Genomic DNA, 24450 nt, shown 5'->3' on the forward strand with positions numbered 1-24450 from the left:
CACAAGTAACCCCAAGTCTGTTTTCAGAGCGAAATCTCAGACATTCTGCCGACCGGCACAAGGTACAGATATGGCCCTCGGGTGTCCAAGCGTTTTTTTCCCGACATTTCAGACTCTGTGGGGCTGTCTGGGTAATAGAATCTGGGGCGATGTGCGCAAATCATACCTCTGCGGATTCCCACGGGTGTCCTCTTTTCGGAAATGCATGGGGTTCCCCGTCCACCTTTTCCAAACATTTCGCTCGACGCACCCATCGAAACACGCCCCATGCATTTCTGCAAAATGCATTTCCGAACCCCATGCATTTCCGAAAAGAGGACACCCGTGGGAATCCACAGAGGTATGATTTGCGCACATCGCCCCTGATTTTATTACCCAGACAGCCCCGCAAAGTCCGAAATGTCGTGAAAAAAAAGGTTTTTCCGCACATTTCGCTCGACGCACCCATCGAAACACACCCCCAACAACACATGGCCTACTGTCACGCATTCCCACAGGTGTCCTGATGAAAACGGTACCTCACATGTGTGGGTGTACCTACCTTGCCGCCAAGGGGAAAGCCTAAAACACAAGTAACCCCAAGTCTGTTTTCAGAGCGAAATCTCAGACATTCTGCCGACCGGCACAAGGTACAGATATGGCCCTCGGGTGTCCAAGCCACCGAGGAAAACAGGGAACCCCATGCATTTCCGAAAAGAGGACACCCGTGGGAATCCGCAGAGGTATGATTTGCGCACATCGCACCAGATTTTATTACCCAGACAGCCCCGCAAAGTCCGAAATGTCGGGAAAAAACGCTTTTTCCGCACATTTTGCTCGACGCACCCATCCAAACACGCCCCCAATAACACATGGCCTACCGTCACGCGTTCCCACAGGTGTCCCGATGAAAACGGTACCTCACATGTGTGGGTGCACCTACCTGGCCGCCAAAGGGAAAGCCTAAAACACAAGTAACCCCAAGTCTGTTTTCAGAGCGAAATCTCAGCCATTCTGCCGACCGGCACAACATACAGATATGGGCCTCGGGTGTCCAAGCCACCAAGGAAATCAGGGAACCCCATGCATTTCCGAAAAGAGGACATCCGTGGGAATCCGCAGAGGTATGATTTGCGCACATCGCCCCAGAATTTATTTCCCAGATACCCCCGCAAAGTCCGAAATGTCGGGACAAAAAGTCCTTTTCCGCACATTTCGCTCGACGCACCCATCGAAACACACCCCCAACAACACATGGCCTACCGTCACACATTCCCACAGGTGTCTCGATGAAAACGGTACCTCACATGTGTGGGTGCACCTACCTGGCCGCCAAGGGGAAAGCCTAAAACACTGCTATCCCCCCCAAAAGGGTTTGGGGAGGCAAATGACAGATTTAGGCCTGGGGTGCTTCAGCCACCAAGAAAAACAGGAACCCCCATGCATTTCCGAAAAGAGGACACCCGTGGGAATCCGCAGAGGTATGATTTGCGCACATCGGCCCAGAATTTATTACCCAGACAGCCCTTCAAAGTCCGAAATGTGGGGAAAAAACGCTTTTTCCGCACATTTCGCTCGACGCACCCATCGAAATACGCCCCCAACAACACATGGCCTACTGTCATGCGTTCCCACAGGTGTCCTGATGAAAACGGTACCTCACATGTGTGGGTGCACCTACCTGGCTGCCAAGGGGAAAGCCTAAAACACAAGTAACCCCAAGTCTGTTTTCAGAGCGAAATCTCAGACATTCTGCCGACCGGCACAAGGTACAGATATGGCCCTCGGGTGTCCAAGCCACCGAGGAAAACAGGGAACCCCATGCATTTCCGAAAAGAGGACACCCGTGGGAATCCGCAGTGGTATGATTTGCGCACATCGCCCCAGAATTTTTTACCCACACAGGCCCGCAAAGTCCGAAATGTCGGGAAAAAAACACTTTTTCCGCACATTTTGCTCGACGCACCCATCAAAACACGCCGCCAACAAAACATGGCCTACCGTCACACGTTCCCACAGGTGTCCCGATGAAAATGGTACCTCACATGTGTGGGTGCACCTACCTGGCCGCCAAGGGGAAAGCCTAAAACACAAGTAACCCCAAGTCTGTTTTCATGGCGAAATCTCACACATTCTGCCGACCGGCACAACGTACAGATATGGGCCTCAGGTGTCCAAGCCACCGAGGAAAACAGGGAAACCCACGCATTTCCGAAAAGAGGACACCCGTGGGAATCCGCAGAGGTATGATTTGCGCACATTGCCCCAGAATTTTTTACCCAGACAGCCCTGCAAAGTCCGAAATGTCGGTAAAAACACACTTTTTCTGCACATTTCGCTCGACACACCCATCGAAACATGCCCCTAACAACACATGGCCTACAGTCACGTGTTCCCACAGGTGTCCCGATGAAAACGGTACCTCACACGTGTGGGTGCACCTACCTGGCCGCCAAGGGGAAAGCCTAAAACACAAGTATCCCCAAGTCTGTTTTCAGAGCGAAATCTCAGACATTCTGCCGACCGGCACAACGTACAGATATGGGCCTCGGGTGTCCAAGCCACCAAGGAAAACGGGGAACCCCATGCATTTCTGAAAAGAGGACACCCTTGGGAATCCGCAGAGGTATGATTTGCGCACATCGCCCCAGATATTATTACCCAGACAGCCCCGCAAAGTCTGAAAAGTCGGGAAAAAAATGCATTTTCCGCACATTGCGCTCGACGCACCCATCGAAACATGCCCCCAACAACACATTGCCTACCGTCACACGTTCCCACAGGTGTTGCGATGAAAACGGTACCTCACATGTGTGGGTGCACCTACCTGGCCGCCAAGGGGATAGCCTAAAACACAAGTAACCCCAAGTCTGTTTTCAGAGCGAAATCTCAGACATTCTGCCGACCGGCACAACATACAGATATGGGCCTCGGGTGTCCAAGCCACCAAGGAAAACGGGGAACCCCATGCATTTCTGAAAAGAGGACACCCTTGGGAATCCGCAGAGGTATGATTTGCGCACATCGCCCCAGATATTATTACCCAGACAGCCCCGCAAAGTCTGAAAAGTCGGGAAAAAAATGCTTTTTCCGCACATTGCGCTCGACGCACCCATCGAAACACGCCCCCAACAACACATTGCCTACCGTCACACGTTCCCACAGGTGTCGCGATGAAAACGGTACCTCACATGTGTGGGTGCACCTACCTGGCCGCCAAGGGGATAACCTAAAACACAAGTAACCCCAAGTCTGTTTTCAGAGCGAAATCTCAGACATTCTGCCGACCGGCACAACGTACAGATATGGCCCTCGGGTGTCCAAGCCACCGAGGAAAACAGGGAACCCCATGCATTTCTGAAAAGAGGACACCCGTGGGAATACGCAGAGGTATGATTTGTGCACATCGCACAAGATTTTATTATCCAGATAGCCCCGCAAATTCCAAAATGTCGGGAAAAAAATGCTTTTTCCGCACATTGCGCTCGACGCACCCATCGAAACACGCCCCCAACAACACATTGCCTACCGTCACACGTTCCCACAGGTGTCGCGATGAAAACGGTACCTCACATGTGTGGGTGCACCTACCTGGCCGCCAAGGGGATAGCCTAAAACACAAGTAACCCCAAGTCTGTTTTCAGAGCGAAATCTCAGACATTCTGCCGACCGGCACAACGTACAGATATGGCCCTCGGGTGTCCAAGCCACCGAGGAAAACAGGGAACCCCATGCATTTCTGAAAAGAGGACACCCGTGGGAATACGCAGAGGTATGATTTGTGCACATCGCACAAGATTTTATTATCCAGATAGCCCCGCAAATTCCAAAATGTCGGGAAAAAAACGCCTTTTCTGCACATTTCGCTCGACGCACCCATCGAAACATGCCCCAAACAACACATGGCCTACTGTCACACGTTCCCACAGGTGTCCCTATGAAAACGGTACCTCACATGTGTGGGTGCACCTACCTGGCCGCCAAGGGCAAAGCCTAAAACACAAGTAACCCCAAGTCTGTTTCATGGCGAAATCTCAGACATTCTGCCGACCGGCACAACATGCAGATATGGGACTCGGGTGTCCAAGCCACCAAGGAAAACATGGAAGCCCATGCATTTCTGAAAAGAGGACACCCGTAGGAATCCGCATAGGTATGATTTGTGCACATCGCCCCAGATTTTTTTACCCAGACAGCCCCGCAAAGTCCGAAATGTCGGGAAAAAAACACTTTTTCCGCACATTTCGCTCGACGCACCCTTCGAAACATGCCCCTAACAACACATGGCCTACGGTCAAGCATTCCCACAGGTGTCCCGATGAAAATGGTACCTCACATGTGTGGGTGCATCTACCTGGCCGCCAAGGGGAAAGCCTAAAACACAAGTAACCCCAAGTCTGTTTTCACAGCGAAATCTCAGACATTCTGCCTACCGGCACAACGTACAGATATGGGCCTCGGGTGTCCAAGCCACCAAGGAAAACGGGGAACCCCATGCATTTCCGATAATAGGACACCCGTGTGAATCCGCAGAGGTATGATTTGCGCACATCACCCCAGATTTTATTACCCAGACTGCCCTGCAAAGTCAGAAAAGTCGGGAAAAAAACGCTTTTTCCGCACATTTCGCTCAACTCACCCATCGAAACACGCCCCCAACAACACATGGCCGACTGTCACACATTCCCACAGGTGTCCCTATGAAAACGGTACCTCACATGTGTGGGTGCACCTATCTGGCCGTCAAGGGGAAAGCCTAAAACACAAGTAACCCCAAGTCTGTTTTCAGAGGGAAATCTCAGACATTCTGCCGACCGGCACAACAAACAGATATGGGCCTCGGGTGTCCAAGCCACCGAGGAAAACAGGGAACCCCATGCATTTCCGAAAAGAGGAAACCCGTGGGAATCCGCAGAGGTATGATTTGCGCACATCGCCGTAGAATTTATTACCCAGACAGCCCTGCAAAGTCTGAAATGTGGGGAAAAAAACACTTTTTCCGCACATTTCGCTCGACGCACCCATCAAAACACGCCCCCAACAACACATGGCCTACCGTCACGCATTCCCACAGGTGTCCCTATGAAAACGGTACCTCACATGTGTGGGTGCACCTACCTGGCCGCCAAGGGGAAAGCCTAAAAACAAGTAACCCCAAGTCTGTTTTCATGGCGAAATCTCAGACATTCTGCTGACCGGCACAACGTACAGATATGGGCCTCGGGTGTCCAAGCCACCGAGGAAAACAGGGAACCCCGTGCATTTCCAAAAAGAGGACACCCGTGGGAATCCGCAGAGGTATGATTTGCACACATCGCCCCAGAATTTTTTACCCAGACAGCCCCGCAAAGTCCGAAATGTGGGGGAAAAAAAACACTTTTTCTGCAGATTTCGCTCAACGCACCCATCGAAACACGCCCCCAACAACACATGGCCTACCGTCACGCGTTCCCACAGGTGTCCCAATGAAAACGGTACCTCACATGTGTGGGTGCACCTACCTGGCTGCCAAGGGGAAAGCCTAAAACACAAGTAACCCCAAGTCTGTTTTCAGAGCGAAATCTCAGACATTCTGCCGACCGGCACAACGTACAGATATGGCCCTCTGGTGTCCAAGCCACCGAGGAAAACAGGGAACCCCATGCATTTCCGAAAAGAGGACACGCGTGGGAATATGCAGAGGTATGATTTGCGCACATCGCCCCAGATTTTATTACCCAGATAGCCTTGCAAAGTCGGAAATGTCGGGAAAAAAACGCCTTTTCCTCACATTTCGCTCGACGCACCCATTGAAACACACCCCCAACAACACATGGCCTACCGTCACGCGTTCCCCCAGGTGTCCCGATTAAAACGGTACCTCACATGTGTGGGTGCACCTACCTGGTAGCCAAGGGGAAAGCCTAAAACACAAGTAACCCCAAGTCTGTTTTCATGGCGAAATCTCAGACATTCTGCCGACCGGCACAATGTACAGATATGGGCCTCGGTTGTCCAAGCCACTGAGTAAAATAGGGAACCCCATGCAGTTCCGAAAAGAGGACACCCGTGGGATTCCGCAGAGGTATGATTTGCGCACATCGCCCCAGAATTTTTTACTCAGACAGCCCCGCAAAGTCCGAAATGTGGGAAAAAAAAACACTTTTTCCGCAGATTTTGCTCGACGCACCCATCGAAACACGCCCCCAACAACACATGGCCTACCGTCATGCATTCCCACAGGTGTCCCGATGAAAACGGTACCTCACATGTGTGGGTGCACCTACCTGGCCGCCAAGGGGAAAGCCTAAAACACAAGTAACCCCAAGTCTGTTTTCAGAGCGAAATCTCAGACATTCTGCCGACCGGCACAACGTACAGATATGGCCCTCGGGTGTCCAAGCCACCGAGGAAAACAGGGAACCCATGCATTTCCGAAAAGAGGACACGCGTGGGAATCTGCAGAGGTATGATTTGCGCACATCGCCCCAGATTTTATTACCCAGACAGCCCCGCAAAGTCCGAAATGTCGGGACAAAAAGTCCTTTTCCGCACATTTCGCTCGACGCACCCATCGAAACACGCCCCCAACAACACATGGCCTACCGTCACGCGTTCCCACAGGTGTCCCGATGAAAATGGTACCTCACATGTGTGGGTGCACCTACCTGGCTGGCAAGGGGCAAGACGAAAACGCAAGCAACCCCCAGTCTGTTTGCAGAGGGGAATCTCAGCCATTCTGCCGACCGGCACAACATACAGATATGGGCCTCGGGTGTCCAAGCCACCAAGGAAATCAGGGAACCCCATGCATTTCCGAAAAGAGGACATCCGTGGGAATCCGCAGAGGTATGATTTGCGCACATCGCCCCAGAATTTATTTCCCAGATACCCCCGCAAAGTCCGAAATGTGGGAAAAAAATGCATTTTCCGCACATTTCGCTCGACGCACCCATCGAAACACACCCCCAACAACACATGGCCTACCGTCACACATTCCCACAGGTGTCTCGATGTAAACGGTACCTCACATGTGTGGGTGCACCTACCTGGCCGCCAAGGGGAAAGCCTAAAACACTGCTATCCCCCCCAAAAGGGTTTGGGGAGGCAAATGACAGATTTAGGCCTGGGGTGCTTCAGCCACCAAGAAAAACAGGAACCCCCATGCATTTCCGAAAAGAGGACACCCGTGGGAATCCGCAGAGGTATGATTTGCGCACATCGGCCCAGAATTTATTACCCAGACAGCCCTTCAAAGTCCGAAATGTGGGGAAAAAACGCTTTTTCCGCACATTTCGCTCGACGCAACCATGGAAACACGCCCCCAACAACACATGGCCTACCGTCAAGCGTTCCCACAGGTGTCCCGATGAAAACGGTACCTCACATGTGTGGGTGCACCTACCTGGCCGCCAAGGGGAAAGCCTAAAACACAAGTAACCCCAAGTCTGTTTTCAGAGGGAAATCTCAGACATTCTGCCGACCCGGCACAACGTACAGATATGGGCCTTGGGTGTCCAAGCCACCGAGGAAAACAGGGAACCCCATGCATTTCCGAAAAGAGGACACCCGTGGGAATCCGCAGAGGTATGATTTGCGCACCACACCCCAGAATTTATTACCCAGACAGCCCTGCAAAGTCCGAAATGTGGGGAAAAAAATGCTTTTTCCGCACATTTCGCTCGACGCACCCATTGAAACACGCCCCCAACAACACATGGCCTACCGTCACGCGTTCCCACAGGTGTCCCGATGAAAACGGTACCTCACATGTTTGGATGCACCTACCTGGCCGCCAAGGGGAAAGCCTAAAACACAAGTAACCCCAAGTCTGTTTTCAGAGCGAAATCTCAGACATTCTGCCGACCGGCACAACGTACAGATATGGGCCTCGGGTGTCCAACCACCAAGGAAAACGGGGAACCCCATGCATTTCCGAAAAGATGACACCCGTGGGAATCCACAGAGGTATGATTTGCGGACATCGCCCCAGATTTTATTACCCAGACATCCCCGCAAAGTCCGAAATGTGGGGAAAAAAATGCTTTTTCCGCACATTTCGCTCGACGCACCCATTGAAACACGCCCCCAACAACACATGGCCTACCGTCACGCGTTCCCACAGGTGTCCCGATGAAAACGGTACCTCACATGTGTGGGTGCACCTACCTGGCTGCCAAGGGGAAAGCCTAAAACACAAGTAACCCCAAGTCTGTTTTCAGAGCGAAATCTCAGACATTCTGCCGACCGGCACAACGTACAGATATGGCCCTCTGGTGTCCAAGCCACCGAGGAAAACAGGGAACCCCATGCATTTCCGAAAAGAGGACACGCGTGGGAATATGCAGAGGTATGATTTGCGCACATCGCCCCAGATTTTATTACCCAGACAGCCTTGCAAAGTCGGAAATGTCAGGAAAAAAACACCTTTTCCTCACATTTCGCTCGACGCACCCATTGAAACACACCCCCAACAACACATGGCCTACCGTCACGCGTTCCCCCAGGTGTCCCGATTAAAACGGTACCTCACATGTGTGGGTGCACCTACCTGGTAGCCAAGGGGAAAGCCTAAAACACAAGTAACCCCAAGTCTGTTTTCATGGCGAAATCTCAGACATTCTGCCGACCGGCACAACGTACAGATATGGGCCTCGGTTGTCCAAGCCACTGAGTAAAATAGGGAACCCCATGCAGTTCCGAAAAGAGGACACCCGTGGGATTCCGCAGAGATATGATTTGCGCACATCGCCCCAGAATTTTTTACTCAGACAGCCCCGCAAAGTCCGAAATGTGGGGAAAAAAAACACTTTTTCCGCAGATTTTGCTCGACGCACCCATCGAAACACGCCCCCAACAACACATGGCCTACCGTCACGCATTCCCACAGGTGTCCCGATGAAAACGGTACCTCACATGTGTGGGTGCACCTACCTGGCCGCCAAGGGGAAAGCCTAAAACACAAGTAACCCCAAGTCTGTTTTCAGAGCGAAATCTCAGACATTCTGCCGACCGGCACAACGTACAGATATGGCCCTCGGGTGTCCAAGCCACCGAGGAAAACAGGGAACCCATGCATTTCCGAAAAGAGGACACGCGTGGGAATCTGCAGAGGTATGATTTGCGCACATCGCCCCAGATTTTATTACCCAGACAGCCCCGCAAAGTCCGAAATGTCGGGACAAAAAGTCCTTTTCCGCACATTTCGCTCGACGCACCCATCGAAACACGCCCCCAACAACACATGGCCTACCGTCACGCGTTCCCACAGGTGTCCCGATGAAAATGGTACCTCACATGTGTGGGTGCACCTACCTGGCTGGCAAGGGGCAAGACGAAAACGCAAGCAACCCCCAGTCTGTTTGCAGAGGGGAATCTCAGCCATTCTGCCGACCGGCACAACATACAGATATGGGCCTCGGGTGTCCAAGCCACCAAGGAAATCAGGGAACCCCATGCATTTCCGAAAAGAGGACATCCGTGGGAATCCGCAGAGGTATGATTTGCGCACATCGCCCCAGAATTTATTACCCAGATACCCCCGCAAAGTCCGAAATGTGGGAAAAAAATGCATTTTCCGCACATTTCGCTCGACGCACCCATTGAAACACACCCCCAACAACACATGGCCTACCGTCACACATTCCCACAGGTGTCTCGATGAAAACGGTACCTCACATGTGTGGGTGCACCTACCTGGCCGCCAAGGGGAAAGCCTAAAACACTGCTATCCCCCCCAAAAGGGTTTGGGGAGGCAAATGACAGATTTAGGCCTGGGGTGCTTCAGCCACCAAGAAAAACAGGAACACCCATGCATTTCCGAAAAGAGGACACCCGTGGGAATCCGCAGAGGTATGATTTGCGCACATCGGCCCAGAATTTATTACCCAGACAGCCCTTCAAAGTCCGAAATGTGGGGAAAAAACGCTTTTTCCGCACATTTCGCTCGACGCACCCATGGAAACAAGCCCCCAACAACACATGGCCTACCGTCAAGCGTTCCCACAGGTGTCCCGATGAAAACGGTACCTCACATGTGTGGGTGCACCTACCTGGCCGCCAAGGTGAAAGCCTAAAACACAAGTAACCCCAAGTCTGTTTTCAGAGGGAAATCTCAGACATTCTGCCGACCCGGCACAACGTACAGATATGGGCCTTGGGTGTCCAAGCCACCGAGGAAAACAGGGAACCCCATGCATTTCCGAAAAGAGGACACCCGTGGGAATCCGCAGAGGTATGATTTGCGCACCACGCCCCAGAATTTATTACCCAGACAGCCCTGCAAAGTCCGAAATGTGGGGAAAAAAATGCTTTTTCCGCACATTTCGCTCGACGCACCCATTGAAACACGCCCCCAACAACACATGGCCTACCGTCACGCGTTCCCACAGGTGTCCCGATGAAAACGGTACCTCACATGTGTGGATGCACCTACCTGGCCGCCAAGGGGAAAGCCTAAAACACAAGTAACCCCAAGTCTGTTTTCAGAGCGAAATCTCAGACATTCTGCCGACCAGCACAACGTACAGATATGGGCCTCGGGTGTCCAAACCACCAAGGAAAACGGGGAACCCCATGCATTTCCGAAAAGATGACACCCGTGGGAATCCGCAGAGGTATGATTTGCGGACATCGCCCCAGATTTTATTACCCAGACATCCCCGCAAAGTCCGAAAAGTCGGGAAAAAAACGCTTTTTCCGCACATTTCGCTCGACTCACCCATCGAAACACGCCCCCAACAACACATGGCCTACCGTCCCGCGTTCCCACAGGTGTCCCGATGAAAACGGTACCTCACATGCGTGGGTGCACCTACCTGGCTGGCAAGGGGCAAGCCGAAAACGCAAGCAACCCCCAGTCTGTTTGCAGAGGGGAATCTCAGTCATTCTGCTGACCGGCACAACATACAGATATGGGCCTCGGGTGTCCAAGCCACCAAGGAAAACAGGGAACACCATGCATTTCCGAAAAGAGGACACCCGTGGGAATCCGCACAGGTATGATTTGCGCACATCGTCCCAGAATTTATTGCCCAGACACCCCCGCAAAGTCCAAAATGTGGGGAAAAAACATATTTTCCGCACATTTCGCTCAACGCTATCATCGAAACTCGCCCCCAACAACACATGGCCTACCGTCACGCATTCCCACAGGTGTTTCGATGAAAACGGTACCTCACATGTGTGGGTGCACCTACCTGGCCGCCAAGGGGAAAGCCTAAAACACTGCTATCCCCCCCAAAGGGTTTGGGGAGGCAACCGACAGATTTAGGCCTGGGGTGCTTCAGCCACCAAGAAAAACAGGAACCCCCATGCATTTCTGAAAAGAGGAAACCCGTGGGAATCCGCAGAGGTATGATTTGCGCACATCGGCCCAGAATTTATTACCCAGACAGCCCTGCAAAGTCCGAAATGTGGGGAAAAAACGCTTTTTCCGCACATTTCGCTCGGCGCACCCATCGAAACATGCCCCCATCAACACATGGCCTACCGTCCCGCGTTCCCACAGGTGTCCCGCTGAAAACGGTACCTCACATGCGTGGGTGCACCTACCTGGCTGGCAAGGGGCAAGCCGAAAACGCAAGCAGATAGGGGGTGGGGCACCTCTTGCATCCCTCCCTGGGGACAGATGCCCCTTCCTAGGAGCAGATATCTGCCCCCAGGGAGGGTTACAAGGGGTGCCCCCTTTCTACTTCGGTTGGGGGGCACCCCCCCTTTCATTCAGTAAAAAATCCATGGTGGCTAGTGGCCCCCACCCCTTCCCCCACCCCCTTTTCCCATAATTTCACTTTTCTTTTTTACATTTCCTTGGAGCAGATGGTCAGCCATCTGCCCCGGGGTTCACATGCATGTGCCCCCATGCTTTGGGGGCTGGGAGGGGGAGAGGACTGCTTACTTGAAGCAGCCCCCTCCCCCCCACCTCACAAACGGATCCATGGTGGTCTAGTGGGTTGCTGGTCACGGATCGAGCGCCCTGCGCCCGATCCGTGACCAGCAATGCCTCATATGTGGTGTCCTTGGAAAGGGGAGAACGTATCCTTTCCAGGGACACCACTTTTTGATCAATCCCTGGTGGTCCAGTGGGCCCCAGGGCCCCAAACTCCCTCCCTCCTCCCACCTCCCTTCGATTTTTTTTTGCTTTTATTTATTTTTATTTTCACCCCTGGGGGCAGTGATTATCTGCCCCCAGGGGTCTCTGGCGCTGTGGTCCCATGCCTTGGGGCCACAGGGGGAGGAGGGCTGCTTACCTAGTAAGCAGCCCCCCCTCCCCTTGCATCACAAACGGATCTGCGTTGATCCGCTGGCATTGCTGCCCATGGATCGCGGCCCTGCGCCCGATCCGCGGGCAGCAATGCCTCATAGGTGGTGTCCTTTGAAGGGGTAGAAAGTCCCCTTTCCAGGGACACCACTTTTTGATCAATCCCTGGTGGTCCAGTGGGCCCCAGGGCCCCAAACCCCCTCCCACCTCCCACCTCCCCTTGATTTTTTTTTTATTTTTTATTTTTTTATTTTCACCCCTGGGGGCAGTGATTATCTACCCCCAGGGGTATCTGGCGCTGTGGCCCCATGCCTTGGGGCCACTGAGGGAGGGGGGCCGCTTACCTAGTAAGCAGCCCCCTCTACCCCTGCGTCACAAATGGATCTGCGTTGATCCACTGGCATTGCTGCCCGCAGATCGCGCGCCCTGTGCCCAATCCGCGGGCAGCAATGCCTCATATGTGGTGTCCCTGGAAAGGGGAGAAAGTCCCCTTTCCAGGGACACCACTTTTGATCCATCCCTGGTGGTCCAGTGGGCCCCAGGGCCCCAAACCCCCTCCCACCTCCCTCCATCCCTTGAATTATTTTTATTTTTTTATTTTTTTTATTTCACCCCTGGGGGCAGTGATCATCTGCCCCCAGGGGTCCCTGGCGCTGTGGCCCCATGCTTTGGGGCCACGGGGGAAGGGGGTCGCTTACCTAGTAAGCAGCCCCCCCCCGCATCACAAACGGATCTTTATTTGATCCGTGACGTTGCTGCCCGCGGATCGAGGCACCCTGCGCCCGATCTGCGGGCAGCAATGCCACACAATTGGTATCGTTGGAAAGGGGAGAATCTCCTCTTTCCAACGATACCCGCCTCGATCTCCGGCTTGAAATACAGCCGGAGATCGAGGCTGACAAAGAAGGGAACTCACCTTCTTTATCCCCCGCAGCAGCCGAAAATGGCTTCTGCGGTGGATTTACTTTCAGTTTCATGCCGACGTGCGTTACGCATACCGACGTGAAACTGAAGGTAATCCAGCCCCCTGGCAGTGATAGCCCGGGGGTTGGATTACAGTTTTGAGCGATCCCTGCTTTGCAGGGATCGCTCAAAACAAGGTGTCGAAAAGGACAAGCTATCTCGTCCTTGGCACTGCGTGTGCACTGTCAAGGACGAGATACCTCGCCCTTGGCACTTAAAGGGTTAAACGCACCTTCAGTTTTTTTTTTCTTTTTGCTCTGCTGCTCTGTCCACAGTAACTGCAGGAAGCAAAGACCTTTAATAAGCAGGAAATTAGTTTGGTTACAGTTGCAACTGTATATAGATCAAGCCATTGTGTGCAGAGGGTGGTTAGGGCATGATAGAATTTTATTTGTTAGGATCCTTTGGTAGGAGGTAACCAGAGTTTTCTTGTATAATCTCGAGGAAGACAGTGAGGGGGAGACATCTTGACACAGCTCGGAGAAAGACTGGGTGGATAGCTGGGGATGCCTGATTCCTAAAGCAGATTCAACTTGGGTGCAGAGACTGGGATTTCCAGTCAACAAGTCCCAGTTTGAGTCACAGCAAATGCTTGTCCTTGCTGGGTTAACCCCTCCAGAAGGCGACCAGCCAAAGAAGTTACATGCTGAACAAGCCTGGTAATTATCTCGCTGAAGTGTGTGGGCTGAGTGTGTGCGAAAATATTCAGTCAGTGTAGGAAAGGAGATTCCTGTGCTTTACCCACGTGTTTAATGTTGCAAATTGATTTCTTGTTCACCGCCACTCTCTTCTCAGTGTATCACAAATAATGCTGTTACTGTGCTATTTCATTTATTTTTGTAAAAGAGTGAGATCATGTTTAAATGCAACTTTTATGATACACAAAAATATCTGAAAGCAGACGGGTGGTGTTTTTTATTTTTTCTTTCCTTTGTGCATTTACCAATACAGTGCTGATGATGTGGGAGATGTTTAGACAGTGCAATTGTCATTTTTAAGGTAGCTAAAAATAAGATTTGGCTGCAGCTGTGTGCACAATGTCATTCAGTATAAGCAATTATAACTAACTGTGTGTGTTATAGTCTGCCGGAGGTCTATGAGTCGGCAGAAAGGGAGGCCCTGGACATAGCTCACCAAACGTAAATAAGTTGGTGATAGATACCGCATGATAGCTCGCTGCCGTAGATAAGGCAGCGAGAAATTGCCCATGGTGGCACACTAAAAATGAAAATGTGGTGTTCCTGAAATGCAAGCCTGAGGTCTCTCTAGTGATTACACGAAAAATCTAAACAAAAATAAGGGGTTCTGGATATTGGGGCCACAAATAAAACAAAGGAATTATGCTCAACAAAAATACCACCAACCACGCATACCAACCACGCATGTCTGTGTACTGAAATAATGCATATCCACTGTATTATTATTATACATAACCCAATCTGAATACAAGGAGTGATTGTTGCTAAATGATTTTTCGGCGGCAGACTCCAAATCTACACAAAATACCCTGCAGGGTCCATGCCAGTTGCAAGCTCGTACTGCTGGAGTACCTGCCCTTTTTTTGTCAAATATAACCTTATAACACAAGAAGCGAATACATATAAAATCATACCTTTTTACTCACATAATCATAACGTGTATATTGAAGAAAATACAGAATATAAAACAATCATATTAAGCCAGTTTCTTTAAGATCTCCTGCCATAAATAAAAGACAGTAAATGTCATCACTAGAGTCTCAGCAGCATGAATTAGAGACCAAAACTGATCATGATGTATGTAGCGTACATCATAACCCAATTTTGCATAGCCTTTTTCATAAAGATCAGTTAATGAAGCACAATCTGTCAAGTAGTAGCGTCCCATCTCTAGATTCACTTTACAGACCCTACAGAATCGCTCACCCTTTGGGATTGCCCTAATCTCAGGTTCATGATGAAATGCCTTAATTTCCCATTTTGTAGATTTTTAATATAGTCACAAGGCATATCAATTGGAAAGGTTTGTAAAACATAGTCAGAATAGGAAGATTTTCTCACAAGTTTAGACCATCTGTGGTTACGGTCCCATACATTTGCTTTTTCTTTCATCTTTCTGCATTTTATTGCAAGGTTTTCTTCAACTTATATCACGTAACCTATTTCATCTAAAAATGTGCCAATTTCCCCTCTGCATACTTTTAATGCAGAGCAGGCATGTTCTAAATAGATCAGGCCATTATAATACGAGTACATGGATTTATCATTGGAACAGTTTTCCAGAATTTTAAAATCGAATATACACATGAAGATCTTTTTCTGTGTGCTCACACTTATAATTCCTAACTCATTGCAGATGACTTCCACCGGGAACTGAGAAGAATATACCAAGGGCTCGCCTCTACAGTTTCCCTTCAAGAACGTTTAGCCATTTTACTTCTTCAGGTGTAAAAACCTCTAAGCCATAGAGAATAATAGGTACAATACACACCTTATAAAGTAGCAATAACCTCTCAATAGATTGGCCAGTCCCTTTTTGGATGAAAGCCTTCATGGCACACAATCTAGCTAAGGCCTTCTATGTTATAGAGTTAGACAATGCATCTTTGCTCATTTTGGTAGTAATTAATATGCCCAAATACCTATACATAGTCACTTCTTCAAGGCAAGTGTTACCAATTGTCCAATTACATCTTTTAATGATATTTCTATTGTTCTTAAAGATCATAACTTTAGTTTTATTTGTATTAATTAAAAGTCAATGGCGCACTGCAAATTGGCCGTGCACCGTTAAGCTTCACTGGAGGCCAATTGCGGTCTCATCTAATATCAGGATGTCGTCCGCCAAGACGGTTAGGTAATTGGGTGTGGTCCAACTTTGGAGCGCTATTGCCACACTTAATAAAATCGTTCTCCAAGTCTGAAGTATAAATATTGAACAATACGGATGTAAGAGTAGAACCCTGTTTTAGACAATGATTAGTCCCTATTTCCTCGCTCAGCAAGCCTTCTTAATTGAATCTAATTTGAGATTTGGTATCAGTGTATAGGGTTTTCACAAAGTAAAGGTTTTATTCATGTAGTCCTTTTTGTTGAATTCTTTCCCAAAGAAGATTTTGATCAACAATTTTGAAAGCCTTTGAGAAGTCAATAAAATCTATATGCAGAGTTCTCGGTTTAGACAATTGAGTCAATCTAATAAAATACCATAGTGTCCAAAGGTTTGACATCATGCTAAGGCCTTTCCTAAAACCAGATCATTGACAATTTAAAATGTTTTCACTAGATAGCCAAACATTTATATAACCTAAACGAATTAGTGCAAACATTTTGGAGCTACAGTCAATCAGAGTGAGTAGGTGGTAATTTGTAGGGAGGTCGCACAATCCTTTATTATATATCACAATAAGTGTTGCATATTTCCAGCTGAGCTGGATTTGGCCAGAAGCAGCAATCTTCTGGAAAATAACATAGAAAATTCAAGCCCAGATTATTATTTTTTTCTTAAAGATAGTATTGGGTAGACCATCCAGACCTGGAGCCCTTGATGTTTTCAAGTTGGTAATAATAAGTTCATTATCGGATGCTGCGAGAGTAAAGAAATTATTTTCTGATACTTCTTCACAATTTGTAATCAGGTTTAATTCATATTTAGCCAAGTTTGCTGGATTGTGTTTGTTATATCTGTACCAACATCTGCAGATGTCTTTACCTCTAGAAGCATTTCTCATGATTTGCTCATGATTTGTCACTGAACTGAAGCAATAGATCCCTTATGTAGTTTTACCCAATTTTTAAATTGCAATTTTAATGTAATTTTAATGTAATAGTAGCTCTAGCTTGTACTAGAGTAGTAGTGTTTTCTTTCTTTATTTGTTTAATTGTAGTACATAATTGACTTTTCATTTCAGCAATTTTATAATTGTATTCGCAATTACTTTCAGAATGTTTTGTTATCTACCAAACTGCTAAAAAAAGGGAGTGCATTGCATGATAGTAATTAACTCCATCCATCGGGCATCACTTTCACAGATGTGCCAATTAGCTCATTGAAATCCAGTATGTTTCTTTCAGACCATTTTATTCTGTTCCCCCTGTTATTGAGTTGGTAATTCCCAGCAAGTTTTGTAAAGACATTTTTGATATTTTTCCCCAAAGAAAATGTAACTACTAAATCTTCACTTAGATCGTTTAAAATCATTTGATAATGCTTTACTATTTCATAGCCTCTTGCTTTTGTAAGTACAAAATCTATCCATGACTTTCTAGGTCCATTGTACCAAGTATAGAGTGGGCTGTCTTTGCTTATGTCAATTAGTTGAATCAACTAGCCCGAGCAAATAATTTATGACCACTTACAGGTTCTAATTTCTGTTTCTGAATGCCAATTGCTTGGATGCCATTGTCATTAAGCTTAATTGGGCCTTCATACATTGAGCAACCCCCGTTTTCAGTGTAGAGCGGACATTGATAGTTTAGATCTCCCAAAATATAATATGAGGATTTGTGATGGTCGGTTAACCATGCATCTACTATTGAAAGGGGCCCTTAGGGGTCCCTCGCGATATGGGAACAAGGCAATAAACATACACGAAAGGATGCGCCAGACACAAGGTTCAAATTCCCAATGCATGGTTTATTGCAAGCAAAATAGTCCCAATTGGCCAACTGTGGTCTCACGCCCCGCGACGCGTATTCTCTAGACCTCGAGGGACGCAGGAGAGTGAATTACGTACATCAGTTACATATATATAAAATGCATATCATACAATCAGCTATGTCATGTTTAACACCCCCCTTTTATTGAGTTTCTTTGAACTCGGGATGATGATGGAAATTTCCGACGAGTATGACAATTATGACACTTTCGATGTCTATTCTAGTAACAATGTGCAATTTAGAAAGTGCGGAGGCATCTTCTAGTTGTTGAACAGAACACAGTGCTTCTGTTCTTGGAAGCAAGCTGCACACAGGGGAAGAGTCACATTCCAAGCTTTGCTATCTATGAGGTGCTATTCGTGTCCTGGGAGCCGACACGCTCTAAAGGGTTTTGTGAAGGGGGGCCGTAAGAAGAGCATAATTCAAGCCTTTAGCTGCTTTATTCTAACATATTCTACCACAGTACGAGACTGGCTGGCAGCTGTGAAATGATTAAATGCCCTGCAGCTCTCCCTCAAGGCTACAGAGAGGGAGCGTGGGCATTCCTTTCTGGGCTGCTCATGAGAAGTTTCAACGAACTCCTCAGTCCCGCAGCCTTGCCCTTTCATATTCAGACAACAATGTTAACAGTTGAGCGGAGTAAGCAGTATTCGCAAGACATCAAGATACGTCTATCATCCAAATGAAGGGTATTCATTTTTCCAGATTGACACTATCAATTCCACATGAGTGATAATCGCTTCTGTTCTTACATTAACAGGGAGAGTATAGACATTGATAAATAAATTATTTTCAACATATACCAGAGAAGGAAGATTAACCATAGTTGCTTGCACATTATTGTCTTTCATATTTATTTCAAATTTGGAGGCATTTAGGTGTACCATAACACCAGTGTTTTGTCAAACATAAGGCCTTCCCTTCACATTTCTTTGGGATAGATTTTGTACAATGAAAAACCTGTACACAAAGAACAATTTCATTAACCAAGATTCTTGAAGAAGAAACATATGACAATTGTCGTAATGCAACCTTTGTGGGTTAGAAGTAAATGACCTAAAACCGCTGATATTCCATGACTTAATGTTCAGATCTTTATAGTCAATGTCATCAGGTCATGCTACATTGTCCTTTTCTGATCGGTGCACAAGAGCATTGTGGTCATTTAATCTCATCCCATCTTTCAAATATAGGGTTTCACAGATCTCATTGACAATGTCCTTTATAGATTCTCTTGTCAGTATCTCACCAATTTTGCCTGATGTCTCAATAGTGGAAACCTTTTTTTCCTAGTTCCACCTCTTTCTCAAAAATGTATCCCATATTCAAAAATTGAGAAGATTGTGGTATAATCACCTCTGTAACAATGGGAGAAACCAAATGGATCACAGATCTGTTTTCCTCACACAAACCACCTGATAATTTCATCAATGACAGATCTTATGAAGGGATTGCTCTTAGTTTCTGCACTTGGTGAATAAGTTCTAAGACTTTAGACCAATTTAAAAAGGGACTTATACTAGTGGCGTATACATCTACAATCTGTATTTTTTTGATGATTTAATATAAGGGTTGGAGAGTATAGCTTCCAATTCATTCAGAGGAACCTCCTTAGTGGGGTCATGAACAGCACTTGGTGGGTACATACACAGGATCAGCTGCCACATCCTCTACCTGTTCATCAGGGCTTTCCAGGTCAAATGGTCACTAATCAATATTCACTAATTGCTCTATTCTTGTGATTTATTTTCCCCAACCCAGGATTTGTTTTTGATTTTTACCCTTTCAGAGTTTTATTGTGAACAATTTCAAAGCCCCTTTCTGTTTCCACACTTCTCATGTCTGGTCGAGAGGAGGTACCTAATGATTGAGATGCCACTGAGACCTGGTCTTTTATTTATTTTTTATAGGTGTGCATTTTGGATTCACTAGATTTTTCCATTGCTTGGACCTTTTCTGAAGTGGAGGGGTTTTCATTTTATTTAAGCCCGAAGTGCTTGCTTCTCGGCTAGTATTTATCACTAGTTCTACATTAGTAAATTTAATATTATTTCATGCCATAGTTTCAACAACTTGAGATTCCCTAATTTCCCCAATATCATGAGAAAAGGTGCTCACCAATTACATATCATTAGTCAAGATCGCCGTATTGGTATTTGTGGCATTCTTCCTAGGTTTATCTGCAACCTGTGAAGAAAGCACCACATCAACGAAACTAGTCAGACCTTGTTTGATCTTTTGTTGATCTTTACGAATATTATTACAGAGGGTGAATACAAATTTTAAAATTATTAATGATCCAGTTTCCAAGCTCATGTCCGAGGCAATGTCATCAATATCCAAGTAGCTTTCTTGATGAGAAGGTGAAGAGGACAAGCTCTTGGTGCAATTTGAGTTAAGTCCAATGATTTGGATAAATTTAATAAGAAATTGAGTTTATCTCTACCAATGATATTGGGTTAGATAGTGGCAAATCCGATATAGTAATAGTGTTTGTAGTAGATACTGCTTGCAGATTTAGCACCATATTTAAGAGTTGTTGTCAATAAGGTTTACAAGTGAGATATCAAGAGCAGGGAGAACCTTGTTTGGTATGTGGTTAGGACAGTTTAAGGTTGGGACTGTTGCGCAATCTACACAGGCCGTGTGCATGGTGCTCCTTGGTTTTAAAAAATCAGTTAATTTGCCTCTATCTTCCTTCTCCAGGTTTATTGCCTCACCGATTGACTCAATGATGCCCACCACCATCGACTTCCCAGGATTGGAATTTGTACTAATCTTTTGCTTTTTTAGGTTACGAGTGGCTGATATTGCCCTATCATAGGCCAACCGCTCTCTGCTTCATAGATGATATCTTCATTTTGCAGCAGGCATGGTGATTTAGCAAGAAGTTCCTGTAGCTCCTGTAGCTCAATAAAATAGAATGTATCTGATCAGAGCTTCTCTAATCTTGTATGCCTTACTCGGGCCACACCATGAGGCGGGAGAGCTGGCAGAGAGCACTCATTAGTGGAGGGGGAAAGGTTGCTAATATTTCACATATGAGTGGCAGCCGACTCTTCAATGATATTAAGGACGACCTTTTCTGGCACCATTGTATTAATTCCAACAGCATGCGCCTGTTGACGGCCTTATACACCATCTGGCTGAGAGTTGAAGTTAGTCTGGGCATAACCCTTTAGGTTACTGATCAAATAATTTCATTCCAATCTTGTATAGATAACTGTGAGTCGTACTTATGAATATATGAAGATGGATTTTATATGTTTATTCTTATGTTATGATTTTTGCTGTATTTGTATTTGGATTATTTTGTTATTTTAAAGGTTTTGTGTAAAGTTTATAATTTAAACTATATCACAATACATATTATCAATGCTTCAAGTCACAGAACATACTTCGGGGCTTACAATGGTGATATTCCAAACCAAGAAAGCTATAAACAGCAGTGAGCAGGCAGAGGGCTCAAGGCTTAGCCTGCAGTTAGCCCCCAGCTGAAAACCGGCACCCACGGTGGGGTGCAGTTGCACTCACCGCCCAACAAAGGAGCACAGGCGCTCAGCAGAGTTCAGCAGTGAGTAAAGCTCACCTCAGCTCACCATGGCCTGCCGCCAGCTCTCTTTCTTACTCGCCTGATTTGCCTGCTGTCAAATCAGGTAACTCCCAAATCTGGAGCACCTATGAAGCACCTAAATGCCTTGCGCTGAAGCACTGATCATGGGGTCCGCATCGCAGGGTCCGCAGCACAATGCAAGACTGTCTCACACACGTTACAGCTCTGCAGGATCGCAGGACCACAGCTGTCACAGTAACACATTTTCTAGAGCAAAGGTACTGGAATGGCGTCAAGCCGCACTGCATGTGAATGGTGCCAGGTTCACTGGTTCACAGCGCAGTCGCTTCCGACATTCCTTCCTTGGTTCATTCTACAACAAGGGTTTTCATACAATAAAATGCAGCCCCTCACTTACATTAGACAGAACTCAAAACAGAAAATGTAAGAATAGACAATCATGTTCGCAATCACCCCCATCAGAAAAAAAGAAAAAGAAGACATGCTACACAGGCATTCTTCACTTCGATCATCTCCTAAACCCCAAAAGCCTAGGCAATATCCCAAGGTACACCAGGCATCACTGTTCTTTTCATTGTTGGACTACTATAAATCCAGACCAGGAAAGCAAAGGACGTTCACAAGCCCACCTTCTAGCAATGCCAACTCTGATTTGATTCCCCAGAGCTGGAAAAATCACACCCACCCCAAATCTTTACCCAGTAACAAATAAAATAAGAATCCCAACTCGACCATGGCAGCAATAAGTAAGTACAATAACAAGAAAATGTAACAAGCAAGACCATTATAATATGAAGAAGTACAGCACACATTTAAAATGTGTAGTTTTGTATTGTAGTTCTCTACCTATCAGAATCAGAAATCACTTTATTTCAGAGAACCTTCCAAAATCAAAAACAGCAACACATACAATATCTCATACGATCAAATAACATTGATATCAGAATTTAGTGTTAAAACAGCATTTCATAACTTTACAGTACAATGAATATCAGATGAGGAATTACATAGATTTCAAATGTTTATTTCTCTGGTACCAGGCTGTGGAAATAAAAGTAGAACCTGCTACGGATGTTACAAAATATTTTAAACATATTGAAAAGATCAATTTGTACTTGCTGGTCTATAACCTGGATAGTTTAGAAGCAAATTAACTTCTGTTTCCATCTCCAAGAGGCATAAAGGAAAAAAGAACAATGTGCTCCTTTTTGCCTTCCAGTTAACTGTTTGTCTTCCAGTTAACTATAAAACTTGCAGTGGGGAGGACATTTTAACTGAACTTGGGGTAAAACACCTATTTACTTTTTGTAGTTATGGCATCTAGATAGGCGTCTGCCCCTAGCTATTTTATATAGCCTTTGTATCAATGTGATCTTGATGAAAGCCCTGCCGTATTAAATAACTTCTCCACACACAACAGTTTTAATGAGTTGCTTACAGAATGAATATCAACATCCGACATGGGCTCTTCTTTGTGACAGAGAGCATCAAGTCCAACAGCCACGTAAATATATTTCAGATGTATGAACCAGCACCACAATTGACCCCCTTTTGAACGTTGTATGTCCCAGGTTGCCTTTTTGTAAATTCCTTTTTAGCATGGACTCACAGCCAATACAGAAATTACTTTGGTGCCTGATTCAAACTCGATATAGTATCCACTGTATCGACTGGTTTCTTGATACATTTGGACTGAGAGGGTACTTTGCAGGAGACAGAGGATTTGTTCCACAACTCCTTTTTTGCACTTTAAGTAAGGGGTCAGAACACTTAAAACCCCAGATGTCATTGCCATATCATTGACGTAGGAGGCAGCAGGTATGGCCTGTGCTTTGTACACCTTCAATACACTTACAAGGGTAGATTATTTCCTAATTTTTGACTCAAGGATCTTAAGGCCCCTGTCAATTTTTCAAGAACACAAATGGCCTGATTATAACCCTGGCGTTAGCCGTGCCTGTAAAACAGGCAAGGCTGCTGCCGGAGTTGCATTTGTTCCGGCACCCGGCAATGAGGAATTACAGGGCAATTCCGACATTGTTGGGCAGGCAATTCCTACATTGCCGGGTGCTGGTGCCTGTCAGTCTCCATTCCCATTTGAGCCCTGTAGGGCTCAAATGGGAATGGGGATGTTAGATGCAACGGCACCATCAGAATGGTGCCGGTGCATCTGAAATGTTGTGCTTGTGGGTGCCTCTCTGCCCGCCAGGTCAGACCTGGCAGGCTAAAAGACACCTGCGAGAATAGCTCTTAGTTTGTCGATCCGGAACTACGGTACCGCCAAGCTTATAATGAGGACCAAACACGTCGGGGCAGCTGCTGACAACAGGTAACGTTATTTGGTAAGCACACATCAAATTAATTAACTATCAACAAAGAGCCTTCTAGGTGATTTCTTTTGAATTTTCTTAGACTGGGAATTATCACTGGTCATCACAACTGTTTTGCTTTGGTTGATCACAAACTTCCTTTTAGCACAGAAAGAGGCGATTGTGTGCAGTTGCTTTTCAAGCCATTGGAAGTCTTGGAAATGATGACCGGATCATTGGGGTAAAAAAGGATGCCTATTTTCCTACTATCTGGGGTATCTGAACTCAAATTAGAGATTCTGATCCCATATTGTTTGTATATATTAAAATACAAATAGTAGGGGGGGGCAACACACAACACTGTCTGTCTCCATTAAAAATAGGAAATTTATCAGTAACATCGCCACCCTGGCCATATCAGACTGTGGCAATATTATTTTCTTACAGTCTCCCAAGGGGGTGTAAGATTTCCATCAGCACTTTCATCCATATTAAAACTTCTGAGCTAAACGCTACCTGCAAATCATTTAGTATCCTTTCTCCCAGAACCCAATTGTACGGACCATTCTTTATACTTTGAATGTGCCATCAATTAATGAAATAGGCATATATTAATAGGTCAGAACCCCCTGATCCCTCTTCTTATAGATAGCTACTATTATAGCTTTATAGACCTGCAGCGAGGGCTATAACGTTCATTATGGACATTGAAGACTGAATTAAAGGCCCAAGCATAGCAACGGTCTTTAA

Source organism: Ambystoma mexicanum, chromosome 3q, assembly GCF_040938575.1.
Source record: "Ambystoma mexicanum isolate Mex_15411 chromosome 3q, UKY_AmexF1_1, whole genome shotgun sequence".
Lineage (NCBI taxonomy): Eukaryota > Metazoa > Chordata > Amphibia > Caudata > Ambystomatidae > Ambystoma > Ambystoma mexicanum.